Below are 15,964 nucleotides of genomic sequence, written 5' to 3' on the forward strand. Positions count from 1 at the left end.
CACCAAACAAAAAGCCCCATCCCCCAAAAAACCCCAAGCCAAAATGGCAAAATCACCAAATCTTTATACTGCTTCTTCTGGGATGCTCAGAGATGAGATTCTTCAAGATATAATTGCCTCTCTGAAGATATCCACCATTCACCACATATGCTCTGGGAATGAAACAAAGCCCTACAAGTTGAAATTAGATTTCCTCTATATCTTTAAGCTCTGTTTTAATGCAGAGGTGGGAATGAAATCAAAGCTTAGTCAGTGAGTAAAGAAAAGATAAAAAAAAACCACTGAGCTAAAAGTGTGGTGGTGTGGTTTTTTTTTTTTTTCCTCTCATAGCATTGCATATAATAAAGATGGAAAAAGCCTGATAAATTGTGGGGGGAGGCAAGGAAGAGCTTCAGAATGCCACCAGCCTGTTGCGCTGTTGGTGCTTTTTAAAATCGTCTTGGGCTTAATGCTGTGAGTCAGCCCAGAAAAACTTAGACACAGAGAAGTTGCAGTAGGTTGTGCAGGAGGTTGTCTCCAGAGGCAACTGCAAGATTATTCCCCAAAGGATATTTTCCCAGTACTTCGTCCAGCAAAACTTGAAATGTGTCCAGGGATAAGGTTTCCACCAATTCCCTTGAGTGATTACTCCCCAGTCTCATATATCTCAGCATTTGAAGATTTTCCTGCTGTTCAGCCTACATTTTTGCATTTCTTAATTTCATACTATTACTTGTGGTTATGGCCCAAATTAATCAAAGTACTTCAATGCATGCTTAAATTTAGGTATGTTCTCAAGCTCCACTGAAATCACATTCATTGGTGTTTTGCAGGGCTGATGGATCTACACATGTGTTTTAGCACTGTGCTGAACTGGGACCATGCATCATGCAAAATAATTATCCTTCTCTTACATATTTTTAAGCCATTATCCTCCCCTTGCTTAATTATCGATTAGATAAGCTATATATTTAAGCTACTTAATCTCTCCTTGTTTATCACTCTTTCCAAGAGCCTGATCATTTTTCTTTTTCGGATCTGAATTCCCTGAAACTCTTCCGTGTTGTGTGAGGACGGGTAATGAGGTATTGCAATTTAATGACATATCCCAGGTGTGATTACATAAAGAGCAGTTATTCTGTGCAGTCGGAGGATATAACTTACCTTCACCAGCAACCCCAAAGTGCATTGATTTGTTGTGCTGCTCTATCATTTTGTAAGACTCTATAATCTACTCCTATTCTTTTCCATATCCATCACCCCGGCATTCAGATATTTTTTACTTGGAGGCAGACAGCCTTTAGGTCTTGAAATTCAGTGTGCTGTTTTACACTGGGAAACCTGTAACAGAATCAAATTGCAACCTTAGAGTGGTTTCCAGAACAGTTTCTAAAAATAGAAAACAAAACTCTGTTTCAAGTTGTATTATTTGAATCTTTTCACCCAGGATTTTGAGTTCCAAATCAGTTTACTTCAGGAGGATTTACCATGGTGCATAGTTTGTTGCTTATTATTCCATTATCCTTCAGGTAGATGTGAAGCTTTAATGATAACTTCATTATTTTTTGATGGTTTAAAAGTGGGTTTACTGAATTTTAATTGGCTGTGATTCTGATTCATTTCCCCCTTCTTTTTCCCTTCTTTTTCTGAAGATATGTCTATTTGATTTCTCTCTTTCTCTCATATTTGCATTAAATTCCATAAATACCTGTCACATTGCATTCTGTAATGAATTGCATTATTCTCAAAGGTGCATGTCATCCAGACCAATTCATGGACACACATTTCTGTTTTCAGGACTGTTACCAGTTGTCCTATACAAAACATACAATGTTTTCTTTACTTCATGATCAAGTATTTTGCTTGGTTTTCACCTTTTTTTCCCAATCTTAAGTATTGTAATGAAAAAAACTACATGAATTTTTAAAAACAAATGCTGTCTGACTTCCTGCTCTAGATCTAGCAAAACTCAGACTCCACATTCTGTGTTTTGTTCTTCCCAACATCATCTCCCACACTCATTTTTAGGCATGAACTTCAATGGGATTGCTTGCAATGGGCTCAAGCAAAACTCCAAAATAAGGAGTAATTCAAAAGCACAAATCAGTGTCAAGGCTCACACTTTGACTTTTTTAGTCTCTTCCTCCTAATATGTATCTTCATTTTGATACCATTTTTTTAAGTGCAAGAATAACCTCAAAAAATAACAAAAGACCCCCTCCCATATTACATAGAAAATGCAACTGATAATGATTTAATTTTGAAAATATGGACTTTCAAAAAAATGCTTTCCACTTTAGGGATAGTTTAAGCCATAGCACACTGGCCAACCATAGTAGGTTTGCAGTACCATGACACCAACAAAAAAGCCTAAAGGAGACAAAGTGCTATGGGATATCTGGTCCCTAATTTTTAGCTAACATACTTCCTTGCAGCCTGTTCATATGCAATGCCTTGTGCAGCAGAAGATGGGTTCTCAATCTCTCAATAACAGAGTCCTGGTTTCAGCTGGGGTAGAGTTAATTTTGTGCACAGAGTCTATTATTGTGCTGTGTTTTGGATTTGTGCTGAACACAGTGATGATAATCTAAAGATGTTTTTGTTATTGCTGAGCAGGGCTTGCACAGAGCCAAGGTCTCTTCTGTTGTTTGTACTGCCATGCTGGCAGGGAGGCTGGGAATACACAGGAGGTTGGAGGAGACACAGCCAGGCCAGGTGACCCAAACTGACCAAAGGGATATTCCAGCCCATGTGGCATCATGCTCAGTGTATAAAGAGGGGAGAAGAAGGAGGAAGGGGGGGACATTTGGAGTGAAGGTGTTTTTCTTCCCAAGTTAAGTGTGCCATGGGGGCCCTGCTTGCTTGGAGACGGTTGAACACATTCCTGCCCATGGGAAGCACTGAATTAATTCCTTGTTTTGCTTTGCCTGAGTGCACTGCTTTTGCTTTTCCTATTAAACTGTCTTTATCTCAACCCACGGGTTTTCTAGCTTTTGCTGTTCCAATTCTCTCACCAATCTCACTGGTGGGGGAGTGAGTGAGCTTTTGCATGGGGCTTTGTTGTTGGCTGAGGTAAACCATGACAAACAGAAATACGCCTGATTCTCTTTTGGTATTCCTGTTCTTTCAGGGGGCGTTGGTGCTGTTTCAGTACTTCCTGAAGTGGAGGCAGTAGGGACATGGAAAGACTTCCTGGCATAGATGCTCAAGATAGGGTGTTACCCTGAAAAGTGTAGTATTTAGTCCAACTGGGAAGCTTGTGCAAACCCACTGTGGAAGACTGGTGGTGACTTCTTGACTGGTGGCTTAGACATGGATTGTAAAATGGCCGTGCACACAAGCTGTCTGTTGACTTGAATCTGTCTGTAGTCAAAGTAACAAGGCAATTAGACAAAAAATCATTAATAATTTAGCTTAATTGAAACCTAACAATACAGACTTCCTCTATGATTCCAAGTTATTTCATGTTTGGAAAGCATGACCTGTCTCTGTTGTTCTAGTACATACGTAATGTGGGAGAAAATAAAAATTGTCACTAAAATTTCACTTGAAAGAACTTGTGTTGCTTTTTTTCCTTTTCGTTAATTTGAACCCGCGAATTCTCAGAGCTAGCTCTGATTCTATTTTCAAATAAAGACTCTTTTTATGTGTGGATAAATTAAGCTATAAGATGTAACTGGCTGCTGTAGAGCAGGGGTGGGACTTTGATGTAGAAGTCATGTTAAAGCAGATGGGTGTGCTGAGCATACTTCAGCCAGGCTAAATGGGAAGAGCAATTAAATGCTCTTCCACACAGTTATTGCTGAAACAACAGGAAGCAGAAATAGCAGAGTAAATAAGCTGTGCCATCAGAGAGGTTTCCCTGGAACTGACAGAAAATTTGGAAGCAAAGGGGTTTGTTGGTTGCAGCTGCTAGTGAAAGTCAGAAAAGTTCAGGGAAACAAGGAAAAAAAACCAAAAAACAGCAAAAGCAATGGCTTGGTTGAGAAGGAGAAGAAGCAGAATGATGTTTAGGACCAAAAAGGTGGACAGTAATTTCTGGGTTGCTTGTTGATTTACGTGGTAGTATTCAGGAAGATCAGATGTTCTTTGAAACAGACAACCCAACAACACACGGATATTTGGTGCCAATATTCCAGGAAACCAAGGGACTGAGCTTAATTGATCTACAGAGCAGTTGAAGGCATGTGTTGCATGCTGCAACTTGGCATAAATTCACCAGCCAGGATCATGGAGACTTTAGGCTCTGCAAGAAACCAACATGTCCCACCCACGAGGAAGAGTGGCAAATCCACCACTAGCATCCCTCACAGTGTGACCATGAAGAATGAATGACACTGATCTCCAGAAGGTAGGGTTCCACATCACATTGATTGCTGGGCTGGAGAGAAATTTGAGCCACTGGGAGAAATGTTGCATTGGCCCTGGGGACTGCTGGGCAGGGTACTTTTGCATTGCAATTAACCATCTATCCTGTAATGCTGATATCATCTGTAAACACTTATCACACCTATCTCCTGGCAAGCAGGATTAGAGAGGAAAAAAAACCAAGGGAAAATACCACTCTTGTTGCAACACTGTGGGAGGATTTAAAGCCATTTGGGAAACAAAAGTAGGAAATGATCACATCTGAGAAATTGGTGTTTTAAAGGTATTCTCAGAGGACTTTGACTGCCATAGTATAAATTTAGTATTCATGGTATTAATGAAAAACTTCTAAACTGAATAGGAAATTAACTTTCTTACTTGAGGTTATGCTGCAGTGGTAAAGTGATCCTAATTATTTTTAAAACTAAATGCTATTGCTAGGGGTAAATCAGATTTCAAAAAGAAAGAAATCAATAATATAAAGACAGATTTTGAAGATTTCAAATAATAAAACTAGGTATAGTGGTTTGTATCAAATACAACAGAAAATCCCTTCAGTGAAACATGCATAAGGTTAAGTCTTGAGCAGATACCTCATGCATACAATTTAATGAATAAAAAACATAAATCAAATAAGACTAGGTCAAAACATAGACAAAGGGATTATACTGAAAATCAGAGCTTTAAGAAATGGGTGGTTGTGCAGAGACATAGAATTGATCTTTTTTGGTCTTCTACATGACCTTTTTGCCTCCTGGACTCCGTTTCAGGAATCAGTAGAATGATTTTTTTATTAAGTTCAGTTTTCTTTTAACACATAGCAGCAGTCACTGAAATAATGGCTTTCTTTACCCCCTACTGTACAGTTGATTGGCACATCCTTGTTTCACACATTCATTTTTATAAATCTTTTAATGCTTCCTCTGATTGAGCTGCAGGAAAATGATCCAAGACAAATGGACAATCTAATCTTCAGATAGTTAGCACAGTGCCTGGCAGCTGAAGAGAAAGCAAACAAAACACCCAAATGTACCAGCAGAGACACCCAACAGGAAGAGATGACTGAAATGCAGAAAGGGCCAGTGGACTCCCACCTGAGGGCTGTGTGAAATGCTGAGTAGTCCATTACTAAGGTACTGATACCATAACAGTGCAAAAAGGGTGACAGTGCTAGGTAGTCTTGAATGTTCCTAAGGATGGCTACAGATGTACCCAATTAGTTTTGTGCTTATTAGGGCTGTACAAGAAAGGTCTTGCTGAGACAAATTCTGAAAGGAAAAGAGGAGCAAGCAAGATGTACCTAATGTCTTTCATGAAGGATAACAGGATGGACTATAAAATGTTATCAACCAGCACACAAAAAAGGGGGTCAGGGACCTCACCTATTCAGCCAAATGGAAATTGGACAGCAATCAATATCTGGAGCAGATTTCAAAAGAGGTTTTCAGGTGCATAATCTCAGCAGAGACCAGTGGGAATTGTGTTCTAAAATCCCTTACACACTAATCCCTACTTTTGCATGGCTATAAAGAAAATAACAAACATATGGCAAGGACTGTAGGTAGCCTGATATTAGCACAAGTAAAATGTGTAGTGGTGGCATCTCTTTAAGCTTGGACTCATCACTTGGTAGCTTTTTGAGCAGGACTTTATTATTCATAACTCTAAAATCCACCCCATCTCATTTCATCTTCTAAGCTGTGCAATCAATAATTCAAGTATGAATTTTAAGAAGATTTCCAAATTAAGCCAGACACCCTAATGTATAGGACATACCACACCAATTAGTATACACAACAGCTTCTCGGTGAGCCAAGATGAGGGCAGCATAGTGATTTGGAAAATATGAATATCATTATGCTGAAGAGATGCTTAGAGCAGTAGGTGGGGAATAAGGTTCAAGCATTGGAATTGCTTTTCAGATGTGACCCTCAATATATTTCAGAGATTTGTATCCAATGCCAGGCCCCTGTAAATTGACTGGCAAATTGATGTGCCCTGGATCACCAGGCTCTTTCACGGAGCGCAGCTAAACCCCAAATACCATTAACATTATTAGAATATGAGAGCTCCCAGTTACTTGTGTTATCCAGTACACCCTTTTCCTCAGGTACATCTTACTCAGTTTCAGCTCATTTAAATGATCTGCACAGGGAGGGAGCTGCAGTACAGCTGTTTTTTGCACTGTTGCTTACCTGATGCCACTTGCTTGTTTGTGACATTTTCTGGGCACTAGATGGCCTGGATGTGGCAGTGGAGAACACCATCAAATATAATGCAAACAGCAAAATTCCTGCTTTGTGGTGGTCAATCCAGGATGCTCATCATAAATTTAAATCTAGGTTATAAGTTACCTGCCTTCTGCTTTTTTGAGCACTGGCATGGCCTTTTTTAACAGGACCCATAAAACTGCTTGTTGTTTGCATGTACTTGCATGTTGAAGATTGCAAACTTTTGTGTGCAAAGAAGGGAGGAATCATCTCCCCCTGTGAAATTTGTGAACAGTCTAAGGGCAGTGTAACATCCCTGGCCCCACAATGCTCTCTTTCAAGTCAAAATATGACAGCACTGTGATGTATGCATTTTTTTTTGTTTTGTCTTTTGTTGATACTGGACTTTTGGTTGGTTTTTTTCATTATTTTATTTTATAGGGTTTATTGTTTGATTTTGTTTGGTTTCACCCTGTTTTTTCTTTTATTTATATTTTTTTATTTACTTTTAATTAGTTCCACTCATTGCCTTGTTGGCTTTGTTAAATACTATCTGTCCACACTCATGTGCTTCTGTATTTAAGAATATTTAGTTGGACTGAGGATTCCTGCTAGGACTGCTGACCTTATTGATGAGCTAGTTGAGGTGTTAATTTTTCTTTAATGTGGCTGTCCTGTAGCTTGGAGGGTTCAAGGCAGTGGGGTTGCATGCTCCTTGGTGTCCTTCCAAGGACTGACATACAGGTGGAGATTCTGTTGTTTGGCTCTGTGACCAAACACACCTGCAGACTGCTGGCTTTTCTTTTGCTGACCTTGAGCATCCTCCTCTTACAAATTCCTGGGTGTCATTTACACCTTTGAATACAAGCATATTTACTTTAACATATGTGTTGAAAGGGAAGGGTCATCTCTAAAGAAATAAAGCTGTTGTTTTAGTAAGATATAGCCTTTCCAGTGGGGATCCACATTTGCCTCTTTGGCTGTGTATCCCAGCCACTGGCCTAAACAAGGCTGAAGCAGAAGAGTTCATTCAGGCTGCAAAGATGATCCTTCACATAAAAGCTGAAGGGAAGGGAATGGCCAAGGCAGAAACCTGCACTTCACCTCTTCAGGCCATATCTGTACCTAGCTGACCTTCATGCATAGTTTTCCTACAAAGAATATTGGGGAAGCAGAGACCACCCACTTCATCGAGCTGGATCTCATTACGTGGCAGACACCTACACCTCAATGTTCATCAAAACCAGCCAGGTTTTATCTGTAGTATATAAATGCTAATCAGAAGTATATATTTCCACAGATGTGTTAGCAATATCTAGAGGGCCCTGTTACTGCTGCTGTCTCTGTTTTTCTGTCGTACCAGCTAGGTTTTCATGAGATCCAATTCAAATCCAGCTATCAATGAGTTGTGGGTGCTGTTATCATGTTTTATATTTGTTTTTGGGAAGGTACATGGCTTATGTTTGTGGTGTGCACAATATTGGTTTATATTTGGTTTGTATTTATTTTAATTTATCTATTTCTGTTATATTTATATTTGCTTTCCCAATAATTTTTTAAAAATTTGTAATTATACTTTCTGTGTCACTGCTAGTCATGTGTGTTTGTATTATGCTGCATTCTCAGTCTGGTATTTTATAGAAGTGGACAAGTAGTGTCCACAATAATACAGTCTCTTTCCTTCCTTTCTAAGGCCACCATGCTGGAGCTTCTAGCATATGCCTTATGGCCATTAGCAGCCAAAAAAATGTCTCAAGAGGATTTTTATGCATCAGTATTTCTTACTTGGACTAAGATTGCAACAAATCCCCTATTACTCTCCTATTGTGATGAAGCCACTTGTATTTTGTGGCTCTTGCAGAATGCCTGGTGGCCAATCTGACAGCCTTTTAGGTTGCACCTTTTAAAAATCTCTAGCTGTGATCATAAACTGAACTGCTAATATTCTCCAAAAGCTGACTGCAATTTTTATGCTCTGTAATTTCTTTCCTCTATCTTCATTTTATCATTGCCTGTACAAAGAGCCCATTCCTTTGCAGCCATAATTAAGCTCTCAGTTTCTCCTTCCAGTCCTTTTCTGACAGCGATTATCATGTCTCATTTTTTTGTAGCTGCTGAAGCTGTCAATCCACACTGCTTCCCAAAAACCATGCTCAGGTTCACAGAAGCAGGAAGCAAACACAGAAGAAAGTCCCAGAAGTTGGTCATTGTTTTAAAGATAAGGTCTGATCAGGGAGACATGGCTGCTTAGTTGGGGAAGATTTAAAAGCAGCATATGGTTCATGTTCAGGATATAAACAGCTTATACACACACCCTGCCACCACACACATGCTCCAGCTGTCCCCCTAAGCACACATTGCAACAACAGCACAAGCACTTGTGCTCTTTTCCCCCATGTACTCTTTCACCTGTTTTAATTTCAGGAACTTTCTGAATTACATGTGGAGGGGTTTTTTTTTTCACAGTTAGTAATGCTTTCTGGATTTCTGCTGCACAATCCGATGCTGTTTCTCCCTTGAGGCCGTTTAGATGTTGAACACCCATAAAAACAGCCCTAGTAAAGCCAGGTGAGGCTGCAGCCTATCACCCCATGGGTTTCTTCTGTCTGGCTCAATCTAGCACTGTGACTCTGACTCCCAAAGCTGACCATAGCAAGAGTCCTAAACCACTTGCTCATTTTTCAAGAGGAAGCTGCCCTGTAGCTTTTGTCACCTTTGTCCTTCTCCTCTGAATTTTTCATCATATTTTGTTTGCAGGAGCCAGAGTAGCACACAGTGTTCCAAGTGATGAACTTTGGGGTTGTACTGGGGTTTAATAGCATTTTCTGTTCTGTATCTGCTCTGTAAAACCTCCTATGATTTTACATAGCATTTTCCAGGATTAAGCTGGTGTTTTCATGGTCTTGCTCCTGAAAGTTACAGGCAGCTTAGAACTCATGTTGCTCACTTGAGTCTTGGATTGCTTTTTCCAAGGTTCATCACCTTAAATCTGTTTCCAATGGGTTTCACCTGCCATTTTATTACCTAGTCTCTTCACCTTCAAAAATAACTTGGTAAATCTTTGGTCAGCTCTTGTTTTCACTAGCTTGACCAACTAGCTTGACCTTATTTTATTTGGATCTTTTCATTTTAACAATTGGTTCTTTTTAGACTGTTTATAAACATGGGGAACACACAGCTCCTAACACACAGTTTTTAGGGACTCCATCAGTGAGCTCTATCCACATCAAGAACAGCCATTAATTCCTACAACTTGTGTTCTGTCTTCAGCTACTAACATATCCAGGCACCTCTCCTTACTGGAGCAACTTTTTCCAGTTAAATTGACCCATCATTCCCATTTGCTTCCAATCTACTTTTAAAGAATCACAGCAGGTGTTTTTTCCCTCTATGCTAGCCCTAATAGGACATGTGAAGCACCAAAAGGTAGAAATACCAAAACCAACAGTGTGATATGAATTTTGTACTCAAAATAAACACATCACATTGTCACATAAATGATTGCCCTGCTATCAAGACATATTCCCCTATTCTCTAAGAACAATTAACTACACAAGATTTACAGTACTGGAAGGCATTCACTTACAGACAATGTAGAACAATTTGCAGATGAGGTTGATTGCGCTGGCAGGATTTAACTGAAAAATAAAACGGAGATACACATTGATTGAAGCTATCTAAATAAAACATGAATGGCTTCTAATGAAAACAGCAGGCAAAACAGCACTTTGAGGTCCCAGCAACAACATTTTTCTCAGTACACATTGTGAGGTAGCCTGAGCAAATAAGGCTCTTTGAATCATTTGCTAATTTACCACCTTAAGATACCTATTTTCAAGTTTATGGATTGATGAAATTACCTTTGGTATTATTAATCCCCCTCAGCTCTGAACATTTTGAGTAACAATTTTATAGGATTTTAAAAATACTGGTAGTTTAATCAATGGGGTGTTGTTGGTTATGTCAAAAGAGCTGTTACCTCTCTGTAACACAAACATTGCTCCTCACCATGCAGCACCAAAAATCACCTTTTGCTCTGCCACTCTCCTTCAGAAGCAGCTTATTAGCTGGGGAAAACAAGACCATACTTCCTTCAATCTTCACTGGTGTTTCCACTGACTTTTGTGGAACTACTCTGATTGTCTGGCTACCAGTGCCTGGTGATGGATGGAAAATTAATCTGAGACATGCCTGTGGTTCTTAAGTATGAATGGAGTATTTTTATTCATTTGATGTAGTGGGTTTTTATTTGACACCCAGGCATTTCACTTCTGTAGTATTCCACTTTCTTTGACACTGGCATGCAGTTCCTTCCAGCCACCAACAGATTTCATTATGTTTCTGTTTACTTATGCTTTAGTATCATTAATGAGGATGTTGGCTAAGTCAAGACCTGCCACTAATCTCTGTGTTATGCTACCTGACAGTGCCTCTCTGTTTTGTGTGCAATTATTTAGCACTACCCTGGGCCATGAACATCTTGCCAGCTCTCAATACACTTGAGAGCAAAGCTGGTGAATAATTTATTAACAAATTTGTGTCTTATGTTCCTTCATGAAATACATATCAACAGGCTGATTGTTACTGATTTGTTTCTTACTGGAAAAAATTCAAGAAACACTTAATGCAAACATGTTTTAGTGTGTGGGTTGTTGGCAAAGTTCATTAATACAATGTAGACTACTACTTTCTCTGATGTGATTATGTTTATATATATATATATAATGTCCATGGAGATTTATTCTTTATGAGCTGTGCCAGAGATGCTGCATATCTTTTACCTTTATATAACTCTGTTGGTACTGGCTCTTTCATTTTTAAAGGATTTTTCTGTGAAGCAGTCCCATCTCTTATTTTGTTTTCCTTCTGAGAATGAATTCCATATTCACCTTTCACTAATATATTGATCAGTCCCTGGTTGTTTTTCAGTTTTTGGTTGCAATTGCTATAGTAGAAAATTGGACTGAATTTTTTTCTTGAAACATCTCTCATTGGGAAATAGATTTTTTAAATTATGCTTTTTTAAAGAAACTATCTACTCAGTCATTAGCTGTTTTGTCCCTGTTAGAAAGCTGATTTTAGTTTATCAAGCAAAATGTATCTTTCAAGGATTCTTCAGAAAAAATTACAATGTTATCTGTTTTTTCCCCTCTTGTATTACTTGGGTGGGAAGGTGGGAGGTAAATCACCATACCTTGAGACCATCCAGAACCAGTGATTTGCACATGTATGTATATTACTCTAATATTAATACATGTATTCCTTAGTTCCCAGGACTCTTCCTTAAAATGTTTTTATTCCTTCCTGTTCCTTTCAGAAAATTCATGCCTTACCATAAAAAGCAAAAATTTGCTGAAACCTCTATAATATAAACTGATACAATACACACAGGGAAAAATACATCTCAGTTTGAACTGTATTGCACTCAGCCCATTTAGACTTGCCCTGCACTTTCAGGTTGATGTAATATTTTTATTTTATCACCTTGGAGTCACAAGCTCCTAGGCAGTGGGTCTGTCATGGCACAGAAAGAGCTGCCTCTCACAGGCAGGTAGAACAATTCCTGTACATCAGCCAGTAACCACAGCCCAGCTTTCTGCTGAGAAAAAGACATTTCATTTCAAGTGCCTAAGAGCAGCGATGTCGGTGAAAAAGGTTGCTGTAAAGTGACAGATGCTTCACTGCCAGATCATTCAAACAGGATGAAAAATAGCAGGGGAAAGAAAACCCCAACAAAACACAAAAAAAATATCCCAACAACAACAAACCAAAAAACCAAACAAAACCCAGATTTGAAGCACAATGTTGCACTACTTTAGTGCATGTTCTATTTTCAGAAGGCACGAAAGAAGCTGAAGCACAATAGGCAATGATTTTTACATTATTCACAACAAAAAGTATTTGTAGAATAATGCAAATACACAGTGGCAGCCTGCAGGCTGTTGTTGAAGGGTAAATGTTTACAGGAGTGCTGGGTGTGAGGCTGTGTTGGGTTTGACTAGCACAGTTTGCATAGCAGAGGGGGTACAGGGGTGGCTTCTCTGAGAAGCTGCCAGAAACTTCCTCTTTGTCTTGCAGGAGGGAGTGGTGAGGGGGAGGTGTCTTTAAGTTTTCATAGAATTATTGCATAATAGAATAGCCCAAATTGGAAAGGAACTATGAGGATCACCAAAGTCCAGCTCCTGGCCCTGCACAGCACACTCCAAGGGTCATGCCTGAGAAGTTTGTCCAAATGTTTCTTGAACTCTGTCAGGCTTGATGCTGTGATCAGTTCCCTGGGGGACAGTTCCACTGTCCAACCACTCTCTGGATGAAGACCCTTTTCCTAATATCCAGCCTAAACCTCCTTGGCCATGTTATTCCCTTGGGTCTTGTCACCAGAGAATAGATCAATGCCTGCCCCTCCACTTCACCTGTGGAGGAATTTGTTTTACTTCTCATCATCCTCTTTTGATTTTGGTTGGTGAATATCAAATTCTTGGTGTTTGACAGTGCACTTGAAGAAATTGGAAGGCAGCTGTGCTTTGAGAAACATGTTGGGATGTTGGAACAGAAAATCCAAAAGAACTCAGTTTTTCATGACTAGGGAAAAATTTTCTTAGACAATCCTGTTTTCCATTTATAATTTACTTGCTTAAACATGGAGTTCAAACCTGACACTTAGAAAAAACAGCTAAAGTAGCTGTAGTGGTGGAAAAATGACAACAAATAAACCCCTACTTCTGTAGGGGCTCCAACTCCAGTCACCAATCACCTAGACAGGAGCCTTAGGAAAGGAAAGTGGAAAGGGGCATGTGCTATTGTACACAAGCTTGTTTTTAACTTCACTACCATACACAACTGGTAACAAATTGTCAGAGCACTAATCTTGCTATCATTCCAATATATTAAATTATTTATTAAAATTTAAACTATATTTAAAATACATGTATTATGAGTTATCCATATATTTAAACTATAATTAAGTTTAAAAAAAGGAAAAAAAAAAAAGTGAGGTGATTTTGTTTCTTTGATAGTCTTTTAACTGCCAAACTCTTCCCATCCATCCCACAACAGCAACCTTCCCACCTACTGAAAGCAGTGATTTTTATTTTTTTTTCTTTGAGCTTTTTGCAAGCTAAGGCAAAGCTGCTTTCCCTGGCATGGGGTAGAGGTCCAGGAAAAGAGAGGCTCCCTCACATTTGCTTTAGGGCTCTTGGAGAACTTATAAATACTTTGTGACTGCTCTTAGAAAAACATGAATTTAGCAACCACCTTCTTTGGGGATGGATCCTTGGCTTGTGCAGACTGTCAGAGCTGAGTTGAAATCAGTTATGCAGTGTGGCATTTTGCTTCATCTCCTTGCTGTAAGTCATTAAATCCCAAACTCAGAATGGCTGTGTCAAAACCCTTGAATCACCTGCTCAGCTAGAAAAGCAGCAGTCTAAGGATTTAGCTATATTAGATGCACACGTGAAGATAATTCTGGAAAATTAAAATCCTGCTTGGGTGAATTTTGATTCTGGGAGGAAAAGAGGGCATATAAATGATTTGTGTGCAAGACCCATTGCCTTTCAGTTCAGCTGGGATCACCACATATCATCCTTAGCCGTGAAAATCCTTCCCAGCTGCCATAAACTGCTCTGTATAGTCCTTATAGGGTAGCTGCAAGTAACAAAAAGCATCCTAGCAAGGGTCGTATTTTTGGTTTGCTGGTGTGCCTTTGGACCATAAAGTCACCAGAAGGCATGGACAGCAGGAACAGGGATTGATGTTTCCTGTTTCTTCCAATCTCAGAATTAGAAGGCATCGAATGAAACTAGGCAAGGCAAGCTTTGAAACAGAGAAAGGAAATCCTTTTTCACGGCACTTGGCATTAGAATGGGGACTCAGGGCCATGGAACAGTGGGGCTGCTGGTGACTCATGCACATGTGAAAAAGCTCTGGGGCACATTCAGAGACAAGAACTGCTTTAAGAGTTGTCAAATGCCATGCCTCCCACACCAGGTGTAGCAATGCAGCCTGCAGCATCTGTGAGAGCCCTCTGGTGAAGCACCACTTCGAGTCTGCCCTACCCGTATTTAATTAGGGAGGATACTGGAGTGACCAGAGGATCCACTACCCATTTTCTTATATTTTGGTTGTTCTATGCCATAGTTCTACAATATGACTCTCACATTGTTGCCTATTGGCAAATTGTTTGTATGGTGAATGGACAAAACAACTGGATTCCCTTGAGAACTGAACTCATGAATATCCTTGTGTTAATGGAAACTTCTGTTTTCTGTGGATGAATTATTGAGGAGGAGGATGAATGGAAGCCCCTTCAGACTGTTCTAAACTGAGGATTAGAACTTTTTAAAAATAAATTAAAAAAAAAAGTAAGTCAAGACTCAGCCTGATAACAAAAGATTACTTCATAAAAGTAAACACAGCTAAAGGAACAAAACACTCTACAAGCATCCATAAACATACTTATATTAGCAAACTTGAGACAATACATTTCCATGGGAGGCTAGTGTAAAGAAGTATGTTTCCCTTGTGAAAAAGTCTATGATAATATCTGCTTTTTTTACCATTTTTCAATCAATCACTTTTTAAAATGTGTCATTCCCTATCTATATGGTTTATTCAGGTTGAGGTGTATATGTAGTCCTGATTCCTGTTCCATTCCCATGGAAGTCAAAAAAATCACAATCTGATTATATCCTAAATTGGCAATACAAGTTTCAACTTGTTTTGTTCTTGGAGGGATTCCTTTTTTTCTTTTTTTTTCTTTTTTTTTCCCCTTTGGAGACATCTTCTTGTTGCCACAGGCATGCAACACAGATGATTCATTCTGGATAGGAGAAATCAGCTTTGTCATGATGGCAAGGGGAAGACCTTAGTTTAGTATAGGAATTATATGGTGCAGGATTTATATCTTTAGTATATATTTGTATATTATATTTGTATGTACTTTTAGTCTATCTTATCCTATGCAAATTTATTATGTCCTTATGTAATCCAGCAGGAATTACATGATTCTAATTTTGCTGTTGGTTGCTGGAACTCCCCAGATATTACAGAGCAGAGCTTCACATGGTGTGGGAAGCCATTGCATAGGTGGCAGCAGAGATTTTGACAAGTTCTGGTTCAGTCTCAAAGATTTGAAGGCTCTCTGGTTTGTTTTATGCAGCACAACTTCTGCTTGTAAGCATTACAACATTTTTCCTTGGTGCAAATAGATTCTTATCCTCAGGTAATCCTGTAAATTTTCCCACTCCTCTGGATTTGTCTGAAAGTGGCACAGCTTTTAGAAGGAGCCACAATTTCTCAGTAAGGGAAATTAATTATCCATGCCACCCATTCCTGAGCTTTCCAAAGAGAAAGAGATTAATGTACGGTTGTTTTCTGTAATGTCAATACCTGCACTCCAAGAATGAGAG

At 39.2% G+C, this 15,964-nt stretch overlaps 1 long non-coding RNA gene across 1 annotated transcript in view; it reads right to left on the bottom strand.

Annotated features, from left to right (window-relative positions):
* Window positions 1-1,180: 1,180 nt before the first annotated feature.
* LOC306802737 overlaps window positions 1,181-15,964 on the bottom strand; it is a 51,846-nt gene continuing 37,062 nt past the window's right edge. Inside the window, exons 2-3 of the long non-coding RNA XR_013774448.1 lie at window positions 10,144-10,195; window positions 1,181-1,320 (exon numbers count right to left, since the gene is read on the bottom strand). This is a non-coding gene — a long non-coding RNA (uncharacterized lncRNA). The remainder of the gene's footprint in view (window positions 1,321-10,143; window positions 10,196-15,964) is intronic.

The sequence above is a fragment of the Erithacus rubecula genome (assembly GCF_903797595.1).
Source record: "Erithacus rubecula genome assembly, chromosome: 5".
Lineage (NCBI taxonomy): Eukaryota > Metazoa > Chordata > Aves > Passeriformes > Muscicapidae > Erithacus > Erithacus rubecula.